Below are 25,668 nucleotides of genomic sequence, written 5' to 3' on the forward strand. Positions count from 1 at the left end.
TGAGCAAATTACGTGACCCCACTCATTCTCTGGACCTCTCTGACCACAAGACTGTGGGATTTTAATTAGGAACAGTGGACAGCACACTACTTCTTCTGGTTTCACAGCTGTCTGCAGGGACTAGTAGGTGAAGCAAGTTGCTGTGGAAATAGGAAAAAAGCACGTGCTACACAGGCTGCTGTGGGAGCAAAGCAGTTGCTTGCAGCTTTATTTAAAAGTGACCTTAGATGATGTAGCTGTAGCTACAGACCATCTTCAGACGTGAAAGCTAAACCTTATCTTCCTCAGTTACGGGGTGCTTGCGTGTTTGACAAGGCAGTTTTGTGTTTTTCTCTTGGTGTTTCAAGTGATGATAGTTATTACAGTAACAAAACACGGTCTAGATTAGCGAGTTTTAGATTACTTTGTAGAATGCGGGTATGAAAATAAAACACTTTTATTTAGACTTTCTTCATTTGTACAAATAGCACTTCAGCTGTTCAACCTTTTTAACTGTTACTTTTATGTAAGCTCTGCTTTCATAGAAAAGTTACCAGACCCTGTTTGCTCTCTGTGCTTCTGTCACTGCAGCTCTGCACCTTGTGGTGTATCACAACCGAAGTGGTTTGCACTCCTCTTTCCGGGCCAATTGTGCAAGCTCACCCCTGCTGCTCCTCTGACACCTACGCTAGTGTACAAGCAGCCACAATTTCCATTCCTACTGGCAGTGTCGCTGGCCTGTTGGATGACGAGCAGATTTTTCCGGGTCAGAAATTTAAGACAGAGAAGGTTTATTTAATTTTCTGCTTGGGCTCTCCCCACCAGCCTTTTCACCCAGCCTGGTTTTACAGGATTGAGGTGAGGCGATCCCAGCCCCATGCCTGGAGAGATGACTCCAGTGCCTAAACCTGACATCCCTGGCATGGAGTTGTTCCCAGGAAGAATCCCAACACCTTCCTCTGCATTTCATCCTGCTGGCCTAGTTGCACATGCCTCGAGGGCATTTACGACCGCTCACACCTGGTCTATGACTATAGCTGGCCAGGCGTAGCCCTTCTTGTTCTTCCTCCAGAGGTTTTTCTCTGTAGCCTTGTGACTCCCAGTCTGTGCAGAGCAGCTCCACGCACCTAACCTGTAGCCATCCTTCATGCCTAGAGCTGCTGGGTGACAAAGTATGCTCTTTTCTTTGTCGGCCAAGATCTGAGTTCAAGGTTATGCATTTTCCCTGCAAGAAGCGATAAGCATCACGAGCAGCTAAATAAAAGCACAGCATTTTCCTGCGTCGTCATAGGTGTGAGTTATGCTGCCTTCCCTTGCAAGGGGAGTTCAGAAACCAGAGTACGAGCTTGGGAGTGTGATAAGGGAGTCCCTTTCCAACCACGGTGAAGAGCAGTCTTATCTAAAATGATTCTGCTCTCTCTTTAAACTAGCCTGCTGAACTAGCCTTCAGATAGTCAGGGCAGCCACTGCATACATTACCCATGCCAAGGAGCTCATCCGGATTGCATTTAGGAGGGAGTTTGGGATGAGAAGAGCCTATATGAACACAGGAGCTGACATCAGATCAGGGGTTGGTGCTGAACCCTGCAGGTAGGGAGGGAGGGATAGAGCACAGGCCTACTGCGAGACCCGGGGGCTTGCTCGGGGGCTGCTCCAGATGCCTGGGGGCTTCCCCGGCTCCACAGAGGCACAGCAGCATCTGGCGAGGCGGCTTCTGCAGGGAGCTCGGCTTGCCGGATCCCAGCTGGAAGCCCTGTTAAACTGGTAGCCAGCCACCTCGAGACCGCTGCTCTCCCCCGTGACCCAGCAGAGAGGCGAGCAGCTCTGCCGGCATTGCTCGGCTCAATCACGTCACTCGGGCCCTTCGCATAAGTAGTTGCAGATACGTCCCTGGAACGAAGTCGTAATGTAAATTGATGGTGGCAGCAGGGATGGAGTTCACAGGAGGTAGCCTTTGGGATGTTTTGTCAAATTTTTGAAGCATGAACTATTGGTAAACCAGAGCTAGCAGGGCAGATTCGTAATGTGCACCGAGAAGCGGTGTGAAGCAGTGTTAGATTTCTGCTGGCCTTCCTCTGCAGGCCTGCTGCTGCTGCCACCATCCTACCCTGGGGCTCGGGGTGCACCAAGGAACCCTCTCCAGCTGGAGCTGGCCAAGCTGCTGAACCACCGTTGTGGGTGACCAGGATTCAGGAGACAGAACCTGACTCTCCTCTCTCCTTCCCTAGCTTAACCCCAAACTGCTGTAGCACTAGAGCAGGATTTGTCCAGGTACATGCAGCCGCAGCAGAGCAGTTCAGCCTTTCTGTAGGCAGGGAAGGGGTTCGTTCACCTCCTCTAGGACAGGCACCTGAAACGGCTGTGAAGTGTGCCCTGGAAGGGACTGTCACTTTGCATCGCCTGTGAAGGAGATCTGGAGAGATGGTTGTCTTGGCCGTAAGTCGCTGCATCGCATCTGAATCACATGAGATTAATCCTGTTGGAAACTGCTGGAGCGACGGGGCCACAGAATTAGCTAGATAAGTAGTGAATGGCTAATTATCTAATATTTTAGGTTACTCTGCAAAATGCACTGGGTATGTGAGTATACTGATGAGCTGGAGTAGAGAGATGGGGTGAAAGGCATAGTAATCCTGAGAGTCTTTTCTCTTCAAGTTGTGGTGCTTGATGATATATTTTATTAACTAGCAGCAGATTAAGTATTCTGTGGTAGTCTTGCACATTTTGACAGGAAAAATGCTTTAAAAATAAACGTGTATGTTTTCTAAAAATACATTAATTTCTGCAGCTTCGGTAGCTTTCTGTTTGCACCAAGCTCTCTTTCAGGATTGCATCAACAATAACTGGTATCCTCCGTTTGGCCCAAAGTCCAGACTTTTTAAATTTAAAGACAACTTTTATAAACCTAAAACAAAGGGTTTTATTTCCTTTTTCTTAAGTCTTAAGGAAAATGTTTCTAAACAAAAATAATACATGTAGCCTTTACAGCATTTCAGAGCACCAGTGTGATTTTCATACATTGGTTTGCTTATTTCTTGTGTTCTTCTTGGTCAGGACAGCAGAAAGAGCCTAAAGGTATTTTCGTTCGTATTAAGTGGTATCTCTGTTACGGCTAAGACTGTAAGCACTTCTCGGTTTCATTTGACTTCCACGTTCCTCAAAATCCTCCAGCTCCACGTGTCTTTTTGGATTGTCTCAAAGTGATTAGATGCAAAATTAAAAGTTTAGTTTGCAATTACAAGAAGTACTGAAAACTGTCAAATTCTTTGACTGCGTTGCTTTCAGGAGGCAGTGGGTGGGAAAGAATAAAAGCATACCTTAATTATACAGTCTATCTGTTTATTTTCACAGCTGTAGCACTGCTGAAATGTGCAGCAGACATCATAATTCCACAGAACATGGTCCCTGGGTGCTGCACCTGCCAGCCCCGCCATCTCAGTGCCAGTTGGGGATGTATGTGTGTCGGAACAATGCAGGAAGACTACAAGAGGTTTATCCCATTAGAAATAAATTACAGTGTAGTGTAGCATGAAAATGATGTGTCAGTGAATACAGAACACAGGATTACCTTCTGTCTCTTTTCTTTATCATAGATAACAGGAGCAGTATGGGAAGGAGATTTATATTGCACTCATTTGAAGCTGACCAAGCAATTTAGATGAGATGAAATACGGATTTTATTTCTGGAGAGAAGAATGTGTTCCTGCTAAAATGCCATTAATTGCTTTATTATTTAAGGCACAAATTATATCCAGCAATTTGTTGGTCTCCTATTTTTTTCCAGTGGAAATAATTCACCATGGAAAGATTATTCTGTCAGAAAATGATGATGAACCTGCTAACAAATTTATTTGAAAGAAGCTGAACTTTCATTTCATGTTCTTTTTTACCCCCTCTCTCCAAGCACCGTGCGTGCATGTGTGAATTTCATTAAAACCAGTAGTGGCTTTGTTAGGTATGAAAATCTTAACAAGGATCATGGCAAATACCCCCACAACAGTAGAAATATGGGCATCCTTTTACGGGTTGGCTGTCACGCTGTGGTCATGGTGGCTCCGTGCACCTGCTGCAAGCAGAGCATTGTTCTGCTGGGTGCAAGTAGAGGAGTGGGGCTGAGAGAAGCTCCTGGGCTCTCCTGAAGGCTAACAGAGGCGCTCACTAGGGGTGGACTTGGTTTTAAAGTTTCCAAATAGTATGTAGCATGAGCGAGCTTCTTCTACGAGCACTCTCCGTCTGCCACACTTCCCCCCTTTTGCTTTTGCTTTTTCTTTTGCTTTTTCTTTTTAATCACTCCCTGCTAACTTTCTTTGTTGGTGTATTTTTGTTTTCCTTTCTGAGGTTGCCTGTCACCCTGCCACCACTACGCTGCTTTTCTACTAAAAGCAGGGCCTGGTCACAAGCAAATATGGAAGCATCCATCCTTATCTTTAATGTCCTACTTAGAGAAATTTTTTTTCAAGGGATGTGTAAATTGTACTTTGTTGCTACCCTCTTCCTTCTACTACTGCAAGCTGAGCAGTGGTCATGGTAGATTAGATCTGCCCTCTCTTAATGGACTCCCAAGTTTTTTTTCTGGAGAGAGGTGATAATTATGTTTTGCTTTAAGAAATAATAGTTGTTCCATGGGGCAAGAGCTTTGAGGTTATTTCTTGTATTTTTCAATTCTTCAGAAATAGAAATGATTCCAAGAATAACAGCTTTATATTAAGAAAAAAAAAAAGAAAAAGAAAAATGTTCCATTATTGCTGTTTTCCGTGTGAGACAGAGCATTACTCTCTGTCTTGGTCGGTGTTTAAAGCTTCAGCAAGACCCCCGAATTGCTGGTGACTCTATATCATTTGTGTCACCATTGATAGGGAAGAAGAATAGCTTTTAGAAAAACTATTTTTGTTACAGATGTGTAGATGTGAATTTATAGCTTCAATCACGCATCCAAGAGAGGATCTGCAAAAGTGAGATAGTCAGAAAGCTGCATGAAAAAGCTGGCAGAAGAAGTAAAATGTAGGGAGGGTCGACAGAAAGGAACAATACCTGCAAAAATCCATCAGAAGCAGAGAAGCTGATGGAAGTGTTCAGCCATTAAACCTGACCGGTCCGTGACCAGCTGCTGGCTTCTTGCCTGCTCTTTTAGGTTTTGATTCAGCATTGCCTGGTGTATTTATTCCCACCCTTATTTACAGCAAGCGTTTTTATGAGCCTTGGAAGTCGGCGCTTTTTCCAATTCTCTGCTTTTCATGCATGCTGGAACATCTGTACGCACATACTTCTCATTTCCCTGTCTAAAGATAGCTTTAGTTATTGTGCCCAAAATACAGCATCAGGGTTCAGTTTGTTGTTGTCTTAGTAAGCACAGAAATATTTTCGAACATTATGTCACTCTGGTTATGTATTTCAGCTGCTGCAGTCTGTCTGTGTCCGGTTTGTGTGGAGCAGCCTCGCTTCCTGGGATTTGTTGTTTTCCATAAGCTGAGTCCTGGGTCGCCTAGGCTGACCAAGCGAGTGTTGCTCTTTTTCTGTAGGACAGCCACTCTTGCCCTGGGTGATAGTGCAGGCAGAAGTTTTCTTCAGGAAGGACGTGACCTCCACCTCGTCTTCTGCCAGCAAAGCCATGTGAGCAATGTCCCTGCTCGTCCCCCTCGCCCCCCTGCACGTGGCTGTCCCTGGAGGCCTTGCTGTGGTTGTGCAAAACAAAACCCCCTCATCTCCTCCTGCAGTGCCATCTCCACGTAAAATTCTCCTGCTTTTTCTTTCCAAGTTGTGTTACTTGACCTCCTTCCCTCCGTCCATCCAACACAGATGCACCACACCACTCCTTTCTGATCATACACGTGTGCTGTGGTGTGCATTGGAAAAATGGAATTTAGTTATTGCAGACTTTTCCTGAAATACTTAGTTTAATGCATTCTAGCCTGTGCTGTGTGGTGTGAGGCTTCACCTTGTCCTCCTATCACACATCCTCAGGTAGGAAGCTGAGATGGGAGCTTTGTGTTGCCTCGGGGCCTTCTAAATGGCAAGTTGTGCTCCAGCAAAATTCAGGGTGTGCTGGCATTTGTGGAAGCTGCCTCGAGCTCACATGTCTCTGGGGGCTGGTGCAGAAGTGGCCAGGATCAGAAAATGGCAGCAAGTGGATATCACAGTCCACGTGCCTAGGCTGGGATGTTTGTTTTTGTTGAAAAATGGAAAAATACACAAGGTGTTTTTATACTTAAGAAGTATCATGATCACATGCAGTTGTAAAAGCTGTTCTACCGCTGTAAGTTTGGAAAGGTGAAGTGACAAAGTGGATGAGTTTATGGGGGGGTCACCTCAAGCAAGCGCCTATAAGAAAGGACTTTACAGCTCATTAGTAGGTATTCTCTGTCTAACACTCGTTTTAAGGAAGGGGAACTTCTCAAACTTGGAAGAGTCTAGGTTTTATCAGTGATACCCTTCCTCTGTCCCAGGAGCTGTGTGGACGGGCTCTGGGCTGCAGGAACCCCGTGCACATTGTCTGGGTGGTGGAGGAGGTGTTGGCACCTCGCTGGCAGAGCCGGCGGCTGTCCCGACGTGCTGCTGGCCAGCAGTCGCTTTCAGAAAAACGCGGGAAGGCATCCTGGTTACAGCTTTTGGTAGCTGCCAAAATTAGTTTAAAATAGCTTTTACTCATAGAACGATGTTACAGATCCTTGTTTGAGCTGCTTGGACTTCACCGGGGTTGGAAAATGAGATTCTGAGCAGCACAGCTTGCTGGGTTTCTTTTTGCTTCAGACTTTCATGTCATGCAGTTTTTGTCACACAAATTTCTATTTCGAGCTGTGGGCCACCAGGTGTTCAGCCTAAAGCATGCCATTGTTCCAGGACTGAGTGTTTGCCCTTTGGCACTTGGGTTATCGCCCTTTGTGTTGCAGCGATGCCCAGAGGCCGAGTGGGCCGCGCTGCCTCAACGTGGGGCAACAGCCAATGCCCACAGAGCCTGCGGCCTCCTTCGCTCAGCAGGAGTGTTGGCCACCGGGCCACAGCTTTCTGGGGATGGGTAAAGCAGTAAGAAGTTCCAGCCCCATCCCTGGAAGTGCTCAAGGCCAGGTTGGATGGGGCTCTGAGCAACCTGGTCCGGTGGGAGGTGTCCCTGCCCATGGCAGGGGGCTTGAAACTGGTTGGTCTGTAAGGTCCCTTCCAACCCAAACCATTCTGTGATTCTGTGAAGTCAAGGGAAGCAGCCAAACGTGCATTGTAAACGGAGTTTATAGTGAGGACATCAGCACCACCTTCACCTGAGTCAGCAGATTCCTATCATTATATATATTGCAAAGCCTTATAATAAATGCTCCTCGAGTGTACTGGACTGCTTCATTTATCCTTGGCCTACTGCAACACCGATTGCAGTAGGACCAGTGTGAAAACAAGGTGTTAAAACACCAAATAGAGAGATGTGCCCAATTCGGCATCCCTCAGGCCTGTCCTTCCTGGGCTTGGTGCACAGCAGCCCTGGTTGAGGGACAGAGAATGGGGTGCCTGGTTCAGCAAGTAGGTTGAGCCGTAGTAGGGAAGTGCTGGAAAATTTTTCCATATTTATAGTATGTCTTTGAAGTGTGTGCAGATGGACTTGTGGTTGCAAGTTTGAAAAAAAAATGCAAGAAAATGACTGAAAATTCTCAAATATGTTTCAAAGCTGACTGGGTGCTAATGGTAACATAATAAATGGTAACATAATAAATGACACTGCAGGATGGTTTGTAGGGCATGTGGTCCCAATGACCTACATGAAACGGTTGTGCCCTTGCCACTTCAGACAAGTTGCAGTCTTTGTGAGCTCAGGTAGGTAAAGCCCGATGTCCCACCTCACCAGGTAGTTCTCCGAAGTCGTGTGTGTGCTGTGTGCAGCACCAGTGTGGGTACAATCTGAAGGAAAACTTCATTATGTTTGACAGTGCCTTTTTAGCTAAAGTACTGCCATGATTTGCATGACAGCAGTGAATCCCAAAATTGGTTGATTGCCGAGAGAGACTTTAAACTGTGGAGGCAGACATGAGAGATAAAAAAGAATTAAATGCTTAATTAATGAATTTATACTTCCTATTTCTTGGAGCATGACTATTTTTCGTCTCTCCCCTTTTGTTTATTTTATGGTGCCATGCGTTCAGCTGGAATCTGTATAGAAATTTGGTAAAGAAACCCACACATGAAGATGAAGAGGGTTGTGAATCAAATGACATCCTAGTCAAATATTGGACCTTTTAATAGGAAAATGTTTTGAGGTATCAACCTATAAAAGTTATTTGGCCAATGTTCTGAATCCCAGTGATGGTGTCTATACAGTCATACAATTGCTCTTTCACCGAGGGACTAAAATGAATCTGTTGCCTAAGCTTTAACTTGTTGTGGGAGAATCTCCTCCACTTTCATGGATTTATTACAACATTTTTCCTTAGAATTATAGTTGTGAACTTCGACATTTCTTTGGTATCTCCTTCTGTTAGTTCCTTGCTTCCCACTTGCTGTTTTATGTGAAGAGCTTAGTGAGTTGCTTCAAAGGAGTAAAACTCTTCATGGTAATGGAGATGCTAACGTGTGACAGTTCTTATCCACCCAAAATGGCAGCAATTGACTTGTAGTTTTTCATATAAACTGATTTTTCACTCAGAAAAGTTTTCACTTAGAGAAGGTAGCTATTAATTACTTATCTATCCATGTTTCAATATGCCACCATCTCGTTAAATAGCTCCCTTGTCTATTTCTTTCTGAAACTATAAAGTACTCTTTTCCGCAGAACAAGCTCGATGACATCTTGACACTTCCCTAATGTTTTCAAATCCTGGTGGGTTTGAGTGAATTATTGGATTTATTTGAACTTCAGATTTGGGGCTTGTAAATATGCAGAGATGAAAGCTAAGAAGGTTGACAGAAATGCTCTTGCAGTTGGAAGTGCTAGTTTTAGCATAGTTATCTTTGGCAACATCAGCCTCATCAAGTCCAAGAACTCGAGTGATCATAAATCTGTTTTGATACTAGCAATTGTCTGGTAGTCAGTACTACCTCCCTTATTGTTATATTGGACCCTGGGGAAATGTAAAGTGCAAGTCTCTACCCCAGTGTCTCAGCACTAACCAAGCCAAGCATTTGGAGGAGATCCTTATCTTCACATCGCAGGTGGAAGATGGAGCCAAAGTATGAGAGCAGGTTGCCTGAGAGGCCTGATGCAGGTGTTAGTGGATAGGGCCTCATCTTCCAAATAACCTCAGTGCAGAGTGGCCCTGCCTTCACTGAGCAATACACTGCTTTTCTCTTTCTGAACAGCAGTGCTGTTACCCACGTGAGAGCTAGAAAGACACGTCCACACAATCCGTGAAGCTTTCTGTTATATCATGGCTAAGGATGATTTCAGGAGAGGATTTCTGGTGTTTTGATAGTCCAAGGATTTGGCTCAGCTGTGGTTTTATTTTAATGACGGGGTTAGTGTAATGCCATTAGATCTGTGTCCATGTAGCCATTAAGCAAAACATGCAGGTAGCTGCCACCTCCTTTGCTCCTACTTCTGCCACTTCACTTTCTCAGTATACTGCTGTAGCGTAAGAGCTCCTGACAGACCACTGTCTCCCGGTGAGTGCAGATGTTTGTTGTGTGGCTCTGTGCAGGGGATGATCGGATCAACAGGTATTTAGTTTATGAGTTTCGCCTACTCATTTTGTTTCCTATTAATAACTTTGTGTTTTAATCCTATAAATATGCCATGTCATGCATCTGTCTATTTGGGGAGCTAATCCTGTTGAAGTAGGCATCTATTTCAGGAGCAGCCCGGACAAAGAACAGCATTATTAGAGTGCTGTCCTCCGTTATTGTCTGTAATAGGTTATATCGCAAGTATTTGAGTGTTAGTGTAGTGTAAGAGTTCAAAAAGGACAGACATTATTTGTTGTGTCAACTCATTAAAAATATTCTATATGGATTTTTCCAAAAGAATAAGCAGACCGAGCATAGTGGGCCCTGTGCCAGGGAGCATAATGTCCTTGCACACCATTAGGTGAAGCTCCAAGTTGGTTTAAAAAGCAACTTTTAAAGAATTTGTTGAGTGTCCCTTTAAAAAAAAAAAAAAAAAAAAAGGTTGTGTACAGAAGTAGCAAATTAATTCAGTTCTATCAGAAAGTAGGTCAGTGACTGACCTCCCGATAGCATGAGGCAGCAGTTTCTAGCAGAAGTGACAGCTCAGCAGCATGAACCCTCACTGTCTCCAGGAAACTTGTTTTGACAAATGTAAACACATTATATCCTGTATTCCTCTTACTTATTTATTTTCTTGCTGCTGCATTAGAAACCACAGACTGTCACTCTCCATCCCCTTTCTTCACCCTTTCTGGTCCCCAAAGGGAAATGCCTTGTAACATAGCTAATAATTTTTGCAAGGCTGCGTAATGAGTAAGGCGTTCCAGCAGGGTTTTTTTTTCAACAGCTGAATTTGAGCACTGTAAACCAGACTTGACTAAAATCCAAATCAAAGCATTTCTAATGGTGAGGGAAGCCATTGGGAAGACAGGAACTGGACCAATTTAGGATTGAGTGAAACTTTCACATATACCCACATGCCTCTTCAACATTTGTGTCACCAACATGAGCGGCTGAGTTGCTGGTTGGACAGTGCGTTGAACATGTCCTCACTGCAGGCCAGCAACTCCTGAAATTGGGATTCTTTTGTAATTTGGGGTTAAGTGCCAGAGGTTTTCCCTGCAGCGTCCCACCACTTCGCTCCTTGAGCACACCTGAGAGGACGTGGGGCTTATGTTCTTCTTTTCATTGAGTTGTCTTTATCAGCAGGGATAGAAGATGAATCACACGCTACTAGTTAACTTCTTTGGTACCTTTCCTGCAGCGTTTTCTCCTGTGGAAGTCACTGGGGATGGAAAGGTCAGGAAAAGCTTCCAGCTGCAGTGCTGTATTTTGGCAGGTGAGACCAATCTCTGATCTCTGGAGTTGGTTCTTTCTCTTGGCTCATAACCCGGTTGCACATGCAAGGCAGAACCACGTGATGCAGATCTGAGGATTTCAGTATGTACTAATCAGAATGGTCTGATTTAAACACTTTTGCTAAAGGTCTCATAAAACTTGGTATCTCTAGGTTTTCTTTGTTATCTAGTTATTTTTCTGGCGTGAGATGGCTCAGAGACATCCAGAGAATCCTACTGTCAGTTCTACAAAAGCAGTACAAAGAGTGATTTTTGCTCCTGAGATAGCTAAGCCTCCAGAGTCCCTCAGCTGTGTGTTGTCATTTAACTGAATTTTAAAGTTCATTTGTTTGTAAGCATTGGATTACAATAAAAGTTGTATGACATTGTCTAAGCCAGAAGTAGAGACTTGACTTGGGAGCAGCCATGGGAATATATTCGTTAGAAACAAAATGCTTCTAGCTTTGGTAAAGGTTTGATCACAGTATATACAAGTCAAGCAGATGGATTTATTTAACATAGCCAAAAATGGCTATGAGAAGTTGGGGAAGAAGAGAGTCCTATTTCAATGAATTACATGTTTTGCTTCTTTGCTAATGCTATAGATAATGCTGGCATTGATTGTTACGCAGCATACAACAGATGTAATGCTAAGAAAGTTGTGAAAAAATACAGTAATGTATGCAGTTAGAAAAAGACTTAAAGTGAGAGGGAGAGCAGAGGGAGGCCCGTGTGCATGTGTCTGAGTACATTTCTGTGCAAGGGGCAGACAGTTCCCACTGCCTTTGAGGGGTGCTTGCCTTTTGGATGGAGCCCACAGAAGGGGAAACGTGGATGCTGGCTTTCCCGTGATTAAACTCTTCACAGAGCCACCAGGTTCTTTCTGCTTGAGAGGTCTGGAAGCTTAAGGTGTGCTCCAGAGAGGCACGAATGAAGATCTGATCCTTTTCCCCACCATTTCATGCTAACAGAGCTATCGCTTCCCAGAGCGCTCTCTCCCGCACCGGGGAGGGAGAGTCAGAAAGGGAACGATGTCTTTGGGCTTTGCTGAGCAGAGCTGGTGTAGGTTGAGATCCTTTCAGTTCAAGGTAATTTGAGCATCTCAGTCCCTTCTTAAGAACTGGAGCTATTTTTGAAGCCCCCACACAGTAGAAAGCTGCAAGGTTTTTTCCCCTTCGCCCAAGTGCTTGCAGGAGGTCCTGCCAGGCTGCCCAGATAAGCTGCTTCCCTGTCTGCTGGTGGGCGGCAGACCTCGGTGTAACAGATATGACGCGGTGACCTTTGCAGCGATGTACAGACGGGTGCAGAGCAGAGACAGGAAAATTACCCACGTCGTAGTCACTGACATCTCTTGCTTTGGGAGAGGAGGGGGCTGTCTTAAACCCCAGCATTGTCCTCACTGGCTGGAACAGTGGTGCCCAGGGAATAACACAGCTGCATCTCTCCTTTTTTTCCTTTCTAGGCAGAGATGTTGTGCCACGCAGTCTGCATCACATGCAGGCAGTGCCAATACAACTAATTTCTCAGTTTATTTATTGTACTTTACCCCTTCGGCAACATTTGTGCATCACAGAGTCATAGAGTCATAGAATCATTTAGGTTGGAAAAGACCTCTAAGATCATCAAGTCCAACTGTTAATCATCAAGAGAGCAGGACAGATTCGTATGTTCCCTTCTACTTTTGAAATCGTGTGGCTTTCTTCTAACACCGTGCAAACAGCCATGGGTTGTAGACTGGCCAAGACACTGCCATCCATCCTCCCTGTGCCAAAACCTGAAGGGCAGCACAGAGGTGTGGATTAGGGAGGCCACAGGAGTGTCCCTGTCCGCATTGCCCAATTGCTGAACCCTTCTTGATTTTCTTGCACTGGCCCTGCCTTGGTTTGAACAGGCATGTGCTCCTGCATGAGATTTTGCAAGATTTTATCGATGGGGGACAGGAGGTGCCTCTTGATTGCTTTTCTAAATGTACATCAATCTAAGCTAATTAATCATGGATGATATCATTCCAATCAGCAGCGCAAGATAATGTCCATCCTGAGTGTATGACGTAAATGTCTCTGCTTCCATTAGATGTGCCAGAGAGTAATCTGTGTTGTTTTTCAGAGTAACATCTCAGGTCATACAGAAATTTTGTACCGGGACATGTGCTGCTCTTCTGCTAGCCCGAGTAGGTCCATGGGGAGCTACCAGTTTTCTACATGTGTGTTGTGCAAAAATCTCTGTGTTAGTGCACTGCTAACATGAAATCAAGGTCTCAAAAGCAAGTTCACACTGTATCTATTTCAGTGGCAATAAAGTCAGTCGAATAGTGCGGTGTGAGATTTCTACATTTTAGCAGAAAAAAAAAAGTTCAGAGAAGGTGTGTGGGGTGTGAGCAAGCGAGGAGTCTGTATGAAATTTCATCCGCTTAATGTTTTGCAGGAGCTCCTTTTGGTTGACATTACGTACCTCAGGTCTTGTAGAGAAATTACAGGCATCTGCTTGCACTGCTGCAGGCACAGGCTAGGGTGAGTGGATCACCTCTGCGAAGGTGTAAAGATGCCTCCCTTCGGGAGTCAGGAACCACTCAAAGCATCTCCCCTTTGTATGAATGTTAGGGGTGTGGGGGGAAGAATATGAATTCCTTGTATTGCAAAGTTAATTTCCTGAATGAATTTCCTTCGCCTTCTTGTGCAGTGTGTGCTCCAGAAGGTGGTGGAATTTAATGAGAGCTATCAGTGTTGGAAGGATAGATGGGTGGTGGAAAGTTGGCTCTTCAGTGCTCCTCATGAAGCCCACTTGGCTGAGAATGTTTCTTTCTCTGTGCCGTGTCGTGCTGCCCTAAACTATTTCTAGTGTTCCAACTCCTGCCTGATGTGGGGCCCAGCTTATCTCCCTTTCTTCTCTCTGGCACTGGCAGTCTTCATGTCCTGCTCATTACTGACGTCGGAGTGCATCGGCTTGGCTTGGATGGATGAAAGTCCCTAGTTCACATGGATGGCTCTGCACAAGTGCTGGGCAGCTTAAAGATAAACTTGAGGGGAAAAGAAAGATGAAGATAACTTCAGGTCATTTTACCTTGACCAAGTGGATGCCTGGCTTATCTCCTGTTGCTTTGGTTCTTCCCAGCCTTAGACTTGTTTCTGAGCCATGATTTAGTCCAGGGTGCGGCTAACGTTTTAAGTTAGCACGGTACTATTGAAACACTTCTCCGTTCAGCCAAAACTGCCTTTGTGTCCCTTACCAATTCTGCTGTGTAAACAAGACAGATTATTTATCCTGCCCTGACCAAGAAAAGGCAGAGTTAAAATTTAAGAGCTGCCGCGGGCACAAGTGCTGACTAATGGTTACTATCTTGAGTACACGGAAATCGAATTGGACCTCGTCTGATGAACACCACTGCTTTTTTGTTTCTTATAGAGCAATACAGAAGAATTGAGAAATAAATGCGTTCACTTAAGATAACATTGTGTGACAGCTGAGAACAATTAAAACTCTTACTTGCAGCTATATATTTTTTTTCCTTTCTACAGTAGGTGGGTGGTGTCTGCAGCTCTGAGTAGCTGGGTATTTGTCACGGGTCTGATCTTATCGTTCACATGGGAAGAACAACTGTCGTGCAGGGTTATTTATTTTACAGCCTTTTCTCCTGGTTTTGCACAACACACAGATCTTGGTAGATGAGAAAGGATATTTTTTTTTTCTTACTAGAGTCTTTTTAGCAATAAACACACGCCTAACTGTAAGAGAAAAAAGTTTCACAACCTAGCTTGTTTTGTGAAGCCCAAACATTTGTGAAGCTTACAAACCCTCAAACTTTGCATAATGTGCCCATCCCTGATCTCAAACATGAGGTGGCAGAAGAGGGAAGTGTTACTTTTTTTAACCAACAACTTATGACTGTGTCAACACATGACAATTTGTCAAAGCTTTCTGTAGTGGTGCTGTAAATTAATTTTTAGCATCAGTTGTGAGTGGTAAACACTTTGTGCGGTGTGAACAGCTCTTAGTACAGTGTGAGTTGTCAGCAGCTTGCTATCTACCCTGAAAGAAAAAAAAAAATGAAGGAGGGAAGGATGAAAACTCATTTACTAGTACAAAATGGATCTGAGTCTGCAAAAATTAGACATGTAGTGGTATTTTTTTCTTCTTCCATACCAGTCAGCTCAACCTTGAAATTTGGTGCTTGCTTTTTCCACTGATAAGAACCTGCCTTCCAGTCTGTGGTCTGGGAAGTCACAGCTTTCCATCCTGTGCGTGGAAATAGTGCCTGATAGTGAACAGGTTTCTCTGTTCTCTAGGTGGCTGGATAAAGTCAAGCCCTTTCTTTGCTTTTGGGTTTTGCTTTTGTTTGCTTGCTTTAAAAGTAGAACGTGGCCTGAAAATGTGAGTGTGCTCCTTTGCCGAGAAGTCTCGTATAAGCGACATAAAATGCTTGGAAAAAAGAAGATGGCAGCCCAAAGAGAAGTAACAGGGGCTGAGCTCCATCTCTTCCTTGGCTGTCGCCGTCCTGTTTCTCCTTGCCCATCCCAACCGTTGTGGCAGAGTTCGCAGTGATGGTTCACACAATAGGAGTTGACGTGATGGGAGAAAATGATTTGGTACAAAAAGTCAGGGAATATGTATTGTGGAAAACAACTTTTCAGATACAAACCTATTTTAATCTGTCACTGTAACAGAACAAGCAGTAATAACCTCCCAGCCTAACAATGACTGTTAAGTTGAACATTAATTCGTTCAGTCATTGAATTGCTAACATGTCTAAAACTTACAAGTGAACACCCACTCAAGAGAGAAAAAGAAGTTGGTGCCTGGAGTTCTTGGCCCTGCTGAAATCACCTAGGTTTTTGACACTAACGCCAGTATTTCATTTTGCGTTTCCTGAGAATGCTTCAAGTAGAACTAGATGAGAAAAACAGCTGCGCCAGGTTGTTCGCTGCTTTGATACGTTCAGCATGTTTTTGTTCTCAAAGCATGGTTGCTCTCAGCTCCAGCCTCCTAGGTCGGCTTTGACTGTGCTTTGGTGCTTGTTCCTGTAAATGGACAACACACTTGAAGCTTGGCATGAGAATTTCATATAGTCCTGCTAAAGCTGGTTTTAACCTGATTATGGTTTTAGAAAGAAAAACGACTTTATTTGCGTATTTGCTCACAAAGAATTTTGGTTTTATTTCCTTTTCCAGATATAACTGTAGGTGCTTCTTGTATGAAAGAGCTGAGCCACACCATCCAGTAAACTGTCTAAAGCAGCAGTTGGCTTGCTTGGAAATCACTTCCAGAACTGTGTTGTAAGTAAGTATTTTTGCAAAAGCAGCATAGAATGGTTTCTTTATTTTGGGGGCATTTTCTGGATGTTTTGACTGTTGCTTATAATTTCATAGTTTTACTAATATCTACTAGACAGTAACAGTGCCCATGAGAACATGAGCTTCAGACTGCCATGTCTGAAGCATTTATCGAAAATCCTTTAAAGGCTTTTTGGTGACTTGCTTTAAAACTCCACAGCACAGTACCTAAACATTTCCAAGAATAGACAGCTACTTATAAGTCTAGAAACAAATCTGGCAGAGTACATATTGATCTATTTTGTCATTTGCCAGTGCAGTATTTCACTCTGTGGCATACATGTTTTTTTAGTGTTCATCCCTGCCTGCATTTGTGTGCTTCAGCATTTTAGCTTTGGGGCATAAACTGTGATCTGCCTACCTGAATTCAAGATACGTCATGGATAGGTGCCCTAACTGATCTGAAAAGAGCACTGGGTTGTGTCTACCAACATGCTGTGGGTGTGGGTAGGGAACCTCAGTGTACTGTGAATGGCAGTGAATTTGGTCATCTGTCTGTCTCAGTGATGACCATATGTCAATGAAAAAGACCCAATTTCAGATTAAAAGCCATTTGCATTGAGTGCATCTGCATGTCATTGAGAACACGTTTACTCTGAAAGTTAGTAACATCATCCTAGAAAACTTCAAGAAGTACACCAAGAAAACCTCATCGTGCCCTTTTATATGGTTACTTTTGAAAGTATAATCCATTTAGGTGTGTTTGTGACATGAAATTTTACACCTATTTTATTTCTTTTTATATTGCCTTTGTTTTTCTGCTGATGATGATGCAGGTTATCATGATATGAGAGGTATTTATGACTTAAGTGTACTTCCCTTGAAATGGCCTCTGATAGTACAGGCACTTCAGAGAAGAAGGGCAGGAGCATTAATGATTCAGGGCTCAAGTCACTTACAGTTAAGGACATTATACAGGTTGCTCAAACTGCTTAGCACCTTGCAAAATATTCCCTACAGGTTACATTTGCTTTACATAAACCTATTTAAAATGAAAAAAAAAAAAAAAAGTGCTAATTCCAACACTGAGTCCTTGAAACCGAATGGTAAAGCAATTGAGAGCTTTTTTTGGCATAGGTTTGTTTCTGGATTCCTGTTCAGTGTAGTCAGCTGGCACACCTGGATCACTCTCCAGGTGAGGTTGTGCGAGACAAAAATCCTTGACTCAGTTCTGCCAGGTACCCTGACTGCCGTTTCATCATCAATGCCTACCAGGCCACTGCTTGGCTTGATTCAACATGGGTGGACGTGAACAAGAGTTAGAAAGGGCATGGTTGCTGCTAGTGGTGGGACACCTCTACTGTGCCTAGTGGACAGTTAGTCAGGGAGTTGCTTGGGGAAAATTCTGTAGAAATTTAGAAGACAGAAAGTTTGGTTTTGGCTGGCATTCTGCCTGTACGTGGTCTGTCTGCTTCTGGAATGTAAGCCCCAGCCCAAGCTGGTGGTGTTTCCAGCAGGGGAGGCAGGTGCCTGGCACCTCTGGGTGTCACAAGAGCTTCTGGTCTTCTCCGACATGGTGGCGCGGCACTTCCCAGCAGGAAGTCCCGCTGCGACCAGGCCCTGGGGAGGCACTGCCCTAGAGCTGTCCGTCAGCGGTGTGGCCGTTTTGAGGGTAGCCTCACTTTATTGCTGTTATCACTGTATTTTCTTTCATCGTGTGTCACGGTGTTTGAATCCCTGTGGCACCAGGAGCTGAAGCTGTGCGTTTATTTAATTTACCCTGAGGTAGTCGCTGCTTGCTTCATAGGCCGGGTTCAGACCTGGTGTCCCAGGGCGCATGCTACTGAGGTAGTTGTGCAGTCTCAGTTATACCAGGTCACTGAAGGATTCCCTACTCCACTGTGGCTTTCTGCCTCATGTCCTTCAAATTCAACCACTTTAGTCTGTTTAATGGTGCCAGAAGGCCACGTATTGTCTCTCTGTGAAGCTTCAAACAGCAGATGCATGCTTTTAAATAGTTAAAAAAATGTTAATTATGATTCAGGAATAGTTTTTCCCCATCTATTAAGTAATATCAAGCACTGAATTTTTCAATCAGTAATTGTTTTTCCAGCTGCTGAGTGGGACTAAGTATTAAATATTTTTAGAGGGTTATTTTTGCAGCTGCTCAGCTGCTTTAAGCATAAAAGTCTTAGGTTATTTTGTAGGGCCTGTCAGCCTTGGGTGCATAATGGGCAAAAGGTAATGATACTCTGTGGTGGAAGTGGAATGATGACATTCTTCTGATGCACCTTGGTTAGTTGTAGATAGTTTGGGCTGCATCCACATGAGGTGAAAATAGCATTCTGGGCACTTTTGAAAGTTCGTGGTTTTGCAGCATTTTCTCACAAATGTCTGTCGTCTTTTTTTCTTTTTTACTGTGTGGGTTATTACACACAAGTGGAAATTTGATATTTTTTTCTTCTCCATATCTTGAAACTTCTTGTGTTTCACCCAGTGTGAATTATTTCATGAAATAAGGGTTTGACTTGTTGCAAATACTATAATACCACAGAATTTTGTCTTAGAAATGTATGTTACGTGCCTTTCACTAGAAGACCTTTAGAGGTTTTCAAATATCAATTAAACCATAGATCACGATGACAATGGAAGAGACACTGTTCTCACCCATCAGAGAGACTAGTTAGCTGCAGTACCCTGACTGTAAGTACACTGCTCACATGTACACAGTGATTCATTAGCCTAACTGTTAAAACATTCTAGGCAGTCTCATGCGTTGGCTTACTGGTAGCTTTTCTTCAGCTGATTGCTCATTTTGATGTAACTCCTAGCAGCATTGGAGCATTTACTTGGGAACTTACCTTTTTTGTGCATCTCCTTGCTCTGGTTTTCCCACCAGGTCTGGGCTGTTGCCTCACAACACTGCTGTTCCCAGTACGCATTTGCTGTAATTCTTTGAAACCGTGAATAAGAAACCTCCTTTTGAAAATCACTGATACATTTTGATCAAGCCATAATTATGAGCACAGAGTGCACAAACAAAGGACACTGAATGCTGAGACCTAGAGAGAGGCCGATGTTGGTAGGGGAGAAAACCAAATAGTGAAGGTTAAATTCTGTTTAATGTTCACTTGTGGGTTTTTTAAAGCCAAAATAAAAAAGAAGCAGAATAAAAAGCTTCCACAAAGCAGAAGTGTGAGTGAAATGAAACGTAGTGGCTAGACAAATGAAAAAAAAACACATTAATTAAAAAACACACCAAACTTAAATTTCAAAGCCCTGGTAGAAAAGGTGGTCTGTTGGCCACCCAGCTTGGACGGGGCACCCAACTGGAACTCATGGTCTGGGTTCAGTTCCCCGCCTCAGTCACAGGTTTCCTGTGCGTTCTCAGGCAACCTCCTTCATCTGCCCCATGACCAACTTCCTCATTTTTAAAACAGAGATCATCCTCCTCCCTTCCAGAGGTGTGTCAGGAAGGTGAAGCCTACTGGTGCTTCTGAAAAATGTGTATGTTGCAATGGGGAGAGCCAGCCTGGCGACTTGCGTGAGTGGGATGAGCTTCCTCAGAGAGAAGAACTACCCATGCTTTTTGCATTTCGTTTGTTTAGGAGTACAGAAAGTGATTTCCAGATCTAGGAAGGTGTTGTTTGCTTTTTTTCCCCCTTTTTTGGGTCTTTCAGATCTGTTTCTCATGGAGTTTGGCTCTCCGTGTGCAGCGGCAGGCAGTTGGAATATTCCCTGTCTCTCGCCTCTCTCCTCACGGTCTGCCTCTTCATAGTTTGAGTCATTCCTATCTACTTGACACACACGACCCACACAAACCCAACTGGATCATAAACGCAGCTTCTGTCATCTCCTGAATTACACAGAGATCTCTTGACATTTAAATATGGTTGTGTGTAAGAAAGAAACTGGAGAACACTTGAGCCTGTTCAGGAGGTTACCAGAGGTGACCCTACTCGGCTGATGAAGGCAGTACAAGGGAGCTGGCCATCACCTTCTTGGCCACCTTGCAAGGTGTACGTTGTGCCTGCTGAGGCTGTCCCATGAGCCCAGCACTACAGTTGGCCTTCAGTCCCTCTGCTCCTCCACTCAGCCCCTGATAGGCAATATTCATTTAAGAGATTTTGATATGAATCTCACATGGTGCCGATACTAATTCTGAGTAAGGAATCAGAAATGACAAGTCACATGCCTTTTGATGTGTCCTTTTTATCTCTTGTGGGTTGATAGTTAAACTTTTCTCAGCATTTACAGGAATTATTTCTCTGGGAAGAGGGCGTGGAGCCCTGTACACTGTTTTTCTTCTCCACTTACTAATGCTCTTCTCCAGCCATTGATGAGATCTTGAAAGTACACATAAGTTCACATTCAGACCATGTTCACTTTTTGTTTCTCAAAAGCTCTTTCTGTTTCCTGTGCTCCCACCTTCTTACTGCCTTTCCTTTTTTTTTTTATTTGGCCCTGTTTTCTTAAAGCCTCCTTTGACCTGATCCTCACCTTTCTCCGAGTGGCCAGGGTTAATAAGAGATCCTCCTCCTCACTGGGACCTGCATTGTCCTCCCATCCCTGCCATATTTCAGTCTTTCTGTGGCCACAGAAACATCTCCCCTGCCTTCCTGTCAGACCCATACTTACCCAGACATCTTTCTGCCACCAGTTTTCTCTATCCTGGTCCTTTCACGAGAAGTTTCTTCCCTGTCATGACTCACATCTGGTAGGATGCAGAAGTGACACAACATGTGCTCTTCCCTCCTCCATCTCTGAGGTCCTCCCTTCTCCACTTGTTCCTTACTCTGGAATGGCAGTCAGTCTTTGTCTTGGGCAGGTTGCATCTTCTTCAGCTGTCATCAAGTTGCTTTCCTGTTTGTTTTCACCACCATTTCACTGCACCTAGTTTTCCCTGTCTTGTGGAGAGACCCGTGAACAACCCTGTTGATTTTGGTTGAGACACTTCCATTTTAGATGAATAAAGAACCAGCTCAGGGTTGGCTGCTGCATCTAACCTAAGCCTCTGAGTGCGAGGATCTTCAATTACAGGAAAAGTGATGTCTCGTCCCTTCTGAGACTGGATAGCTCAGAGTCCCCAGCCCCAAGACAACATGGCCGTGTTTGAGACGTGGTGGTGCTGTCACTGGATGTCCCCTCTCTGCCTGTCGTGCTTATCACTTCTCCAGCTGGTGAGCCTAGGAATTTGGTCTGCTCGCAGTTCAGGAAGACTGGTGCCTGAAAGTAAGGCAAAATGCTTAGTTGTCCACTGCTGTTTCAACACCATGCCCAAGCGGCAAGTAACTAGTTGCTGAACTAATATGGTCTTATACCGAAGAAGTGATTTCCCTCCTGCAGATCAGGAAGCCTGCCATTTAACACACTGTAATTGACTTCAGCTGTAAGATTCAGTATACTTATCTAGGATTACGGTTCAATAAAATCTGATTGTGCCTAGAGCAAAAGGACTTGTAGAAACACCTAGGGACTGTCGTCCGCCTTTCCTGCAGACAAGCTAAATTGCACATCTTCTGATCTTTCTGGTTTGGGTGACACTGCTGCTTGACCCGCTCAGCCTGGTGGCGCGTTGGCAGGAGCAGCTTCCAGTGGCACCGTTTCAGGCGGGGATGGAGCCAAGTGGCTGACATGTTGCATAGCGTTCTTAGCTCAGTCTTACATGACTAACTCTCTCATTTCAGCGTGCTGTCCCGGTGTCGGGGTGGGGGAACGGGAAGTAAATTCTGTCTGGTTTCATTATGATGGTGATGATCATACAATCCACAATGTATGTGAGATTAAAAGCCATGTAACCTTACAGACCAAATTGTGCACAAAGAGCAAAACCTGAAATGAGTTCAGCATGTAAACATCCTTTTGTCTTGTCTCGCCCAGTGTAGAAATAAATACGGGAAAACAAATATTTATTCAGAACTTCCTCTCACTACCAAGTAGGAAGCTTTGTTGGGCCAATTTCTGCAGAGAAATATTCACCAGCCATCATGCATTGGCTTTTATGACCGCGTGCTATAATTGCAGAGAGAGCCTTTTTGCCCAAGTATTCATTAATGAATTTTTCATTAGCCACTCTGAACAAATGGGAAAGCATTTGATTTAATTTTTCTCTTGCAGATCTTCAGGGAAAAGCAGACTTTTTCAGTGCGACAAGGTCACTGGCACAGGTAATTAGTAATTTGGGATGATGGCCGAGCAGATAGTATGCCAAGTATCCTTGTCACACGCTGAGAACGCAAGCATTGTTATTCTCTCTTCCCAGAGATGTGTCCCAAAGCACAGCACTTGATCCAATCATGATCTTATGTTATTAGGAGTTCTTGCCTACCACCATGCTTCTTTTCTCAGTTATTTCTGCCAAGATTACACTGTTGCAAGCAGGAGAGGAAAAATATGCTTTCAGACCCAAATAATTGATTTTGTTGGTTCTGGCATACCAAGTATGCAATAAAATATATAACATCGCTTGGTGCAGCATTTGCTGTACTAGTCATTCTTTATGCAACTGCCTATTTTTAACAAAATTTCAAACAAATGCCAGGGCTACAGATAGTAATAACACAAGATAATCAAGGCAGAATGGGCAGGCTTTGTGATATGAGTCAAAAAAAAAAAAATCTCCCAAAGCCATGAGAATTGGAAAGAGAGGCTCTCTTTTACATGGCAAAGTTAAGTTATAGTTGCTGGGAGCAGAGAACATTTTCATTACAGGAATGAGCTGTGAGCGTGGCTCATGCCCAAGATCCCTGGAGCAGATATAGCCAGAGTTGAAGAGCAGAGAAGGGAGCTTGGAGCTTGCAAAAAGAATTATTCTGTGTAGTGGTTATGGAATTGGCTTTGATTCTGGGTTAGCGCATGTTGGTTCGTACTGCTTCTTGGAGTGATAAGATTTAACTGGGATGGTGAATATACTGATACTAAGCTTTCATTTTCAGAGGGCATGAAACTGGAGAAAAAAGTAAATGTAGTGTCCAAGTTTTCTGTTTGAGTTAAGCTGATAGAGAGAACTAGACAGATATTTAACATACGGTATTTGATAATTTAGTTACCTTTCTTTCTGAAGCTTTGACTTCTGTTTTACCTTGTCTTCCCCTGCCTTTTTTTTTTTTTTTTTACCCTGACATTCAGGAGATGGTGCAAAATGAACTGAAAAGCTACCATGGCAGATACAAGTGACGCTTCAAACTTTGCCCATTTAGCTTGTGTCAAAACACTAGTGCAGGTTTGTACGCTACCTACTGGCATGTAGTGCCAGACGACAAATGTTTTGTTAGTATTGGCAGTGCTCTCCTGAAGCTAAATAGGATTCTTTCCCTGGCTTGCTTGAGAGTGCAAAGTGCTTTTAATTCCCATTCAGTCTTTCACTGCTTCCTCCGAGTGTTGCCACCTTTGTACCTTGGAATGATAAAACTTAAAAGAGTTGATAAAAGTTGTGGTTGAAAGCATGTGTAATTCTAGGTCAGACAGATAAAAAACAGTGCTAGCTAAGTGCAGTCTTCTCAAATTTTGCCAAAATAGTATGTCTCCTCACGTTTTGGGAGTGTGTTTCTATTTCTTTCTGACGTAGCTGATGCAGGTGAAAGTGTTGTTCAGAAAAATACGAGATTCTCCAAATATGTTGCAAAGTTGATGATACTCCTTGGTTTCTGTACTGAATACGACTAAAACTATATGCTTATCGACTTCATTTCTAAATCACAGTTGATATTGTGTCTTGTTTAGTATTCTCATAGTTTTGTTTCATAAATGTAGCTATGCAGTGATTTCTTAGCTCAAAAGAGCTGTGTAAATTGCTTGCATTAAGATTATTTTGTCATTGAAAAGCAAGACTACTTTTTAAATACACTTCTGCCCCATTCAAAGGAGATAGAGTACAGTATTTTGCAAATATTGTTAGTTTCAAGTCCAGCTATATACCACAATTAGGGAAATAAAATCTAACATCATCTCCAGCCAGTCAACCATTTTCCTTTCCCTTTTTACCAGTTTGTTTCATCATTTTTTCTCCAGCACAACTTTGGATTTTTCCATCTTCTTGTTTTAAAATCTACCATTGGATTATTCTCAGTACTCTTTGTTTAGATAGGTCCCCCTCCATCTTCTCCAAAGTATATTGAGGTTCTCCCATTTCCATGCCCTGTTTTTAAGAATCAGTAGCATGCTCTGTAATCCATGAGATACTGGGCTGGCCCATATCAGCTTATATAGCTGATAAAAGCGGAAAGTTGTGCTCTAGCAGTGCTGTTGATGTGTTCCAGCTGCTGTTGGGCACTCAGTCTACTGCACCAGGCTGGAGTTACTGCGGGGCAAAGCACAAAAATTGGGCATCATGTCAGCTCCATAGAACTGGTGGTTTCAGTCTACAGAGGCTAATATAGACATGGCCATTCATTTATCACCTATCCAAGGATATATTTCTAATAAGATCATGCATCTGCTGTTATTTTTTTCAAATAAAGCAGTCCCCATAATCTAAAATTACTGGTCCATTTAACAGGGGTCTGTGTTTAGTCCCAGACATAACACCTGATTGGTACCCAGTGAGCCTCGTGCTCCTGCCCCAGTTGTTTCTTCTCCATCTTCATGTTGATGGTGTAGCCTAATCCTGTGTTTTGTTTTGTTAGTTTGGTTGTTTTTTTTGAAGTCTCATGCCTGTTTCTCCATTCAGTTTCTTTGTTGTTTTTTTTTGTTGTTGTTTCTAATGATTTTGCTGTCCCAGGGCAGATTAAATGGCAGTGACACACAGTATGGCTGTCTAGCATCATCCGTATCCTGGTAGAAGCAACCACCCAGTTTTATGTCACCTTTTCTTTAGAAAACACCACTAGAGGCAGTTGCGGTCTCACTTGATCTTTGCCTGTTTAGAAGTTGCAAAAATAAATAATACTTAATGGACTATTTTGGGGAGGTGTGATCTGAGGAATGCAGACGCACAAGAGTGTTTGTTTGCTGGAAGCATCAGAAGGGGAATCACCCTGTTATCCAAGTACACGTGTCTGAAACTTCATTGCACCTTGATTCTTCTTGTATCTGTCTCTTCCTATAAGATACCGCATTTCAGAAAAGTGCAGGGAGAGGGGAAAAGAGAAGCTCTTAAATTCCCAGGACTTTCTTTTGGGGGAGAAATCCCACAGGGAAAGGAAGGAACTATTCTAATCATCTTCGCAGCATTTAATGCCAAGAAAATGCAGTAAAATCGGTGCTTCCACTGAGAGTTGGCAGCGTATTCTTTCCGTAACAAGACCTGTTTTTGGTTTCTTTGTAGTACAGTCTGTTTCAGACTGTACCGAGTTGACTGGAGAGAGTGAAATCTGTTTTTGACAGATGTTTCCCGTGATCTGGCAAACGTAAACACTTCTGCAAGATGACAGGCAGGTTGTTTACATAGGAAATCTATTAAAAAAAAAAAGAAAACAACAACAAAAAAACACAAACACAAAGCAACATTCGGATCAGTCATTCTGATCAAGGCAGTGTCAATTATTAGGCTATAAAGGGAACTGATGACT

General features: G+C 43.5%; 1 protein-coding gene across 14 annotated transcripts in view; it reads left to right on the forward strand.

The window, feature by feature from the left end:
* The window catches only part of BACH2 (BTB domain and CNC homolog 2), a 191,670-nt gene that overhangs the window by 69,083 nt on the left and 96,919 nt on the right, over positions 1-25,668 (forward strand). For 5 of the 14 annotated variants that reach the window (XM_066994530.1, XM_066994519.1, XM_066994520.1 and 2 more), the window contains one exon: positions 16,058-16,166. The exons of 1 other annotated variant lie outside the window; for it this stretch is intronic. The gene's annotated coding sequence lies outside the window, so the exon portion shown is untranslated. Of the gene's footprint in view, positions 1-5,565; positions 5,590-10,819; positions 10,895-16,057; positions 16,167-22,276; positions 22,327-25,668 lie in introns of those variants that run through there. 8 more of the 14 variants (XM_066994524.1, XM_066994529.1, XM_048049507.2 and 5 more) reach the window with 7 other exon arrangements.

The sequence above is a fragment of the Anser cygnoides genome, chromosome 3 (genome assembly GCF_040182565.1).
Source record: "Anser cygnoides isolate HZ-2024a breed goose chromosome 3, Taihu_goose_T2T_genome, whole genome shotgun sequence".
In the NCBI taxonomy this organism is placed as follows: domain Eukaryota; kingdom Metazoa; phylum Chordata; class Aves; order Anseriformes; family Anatidae; genus Anser; species Anser cygnoides.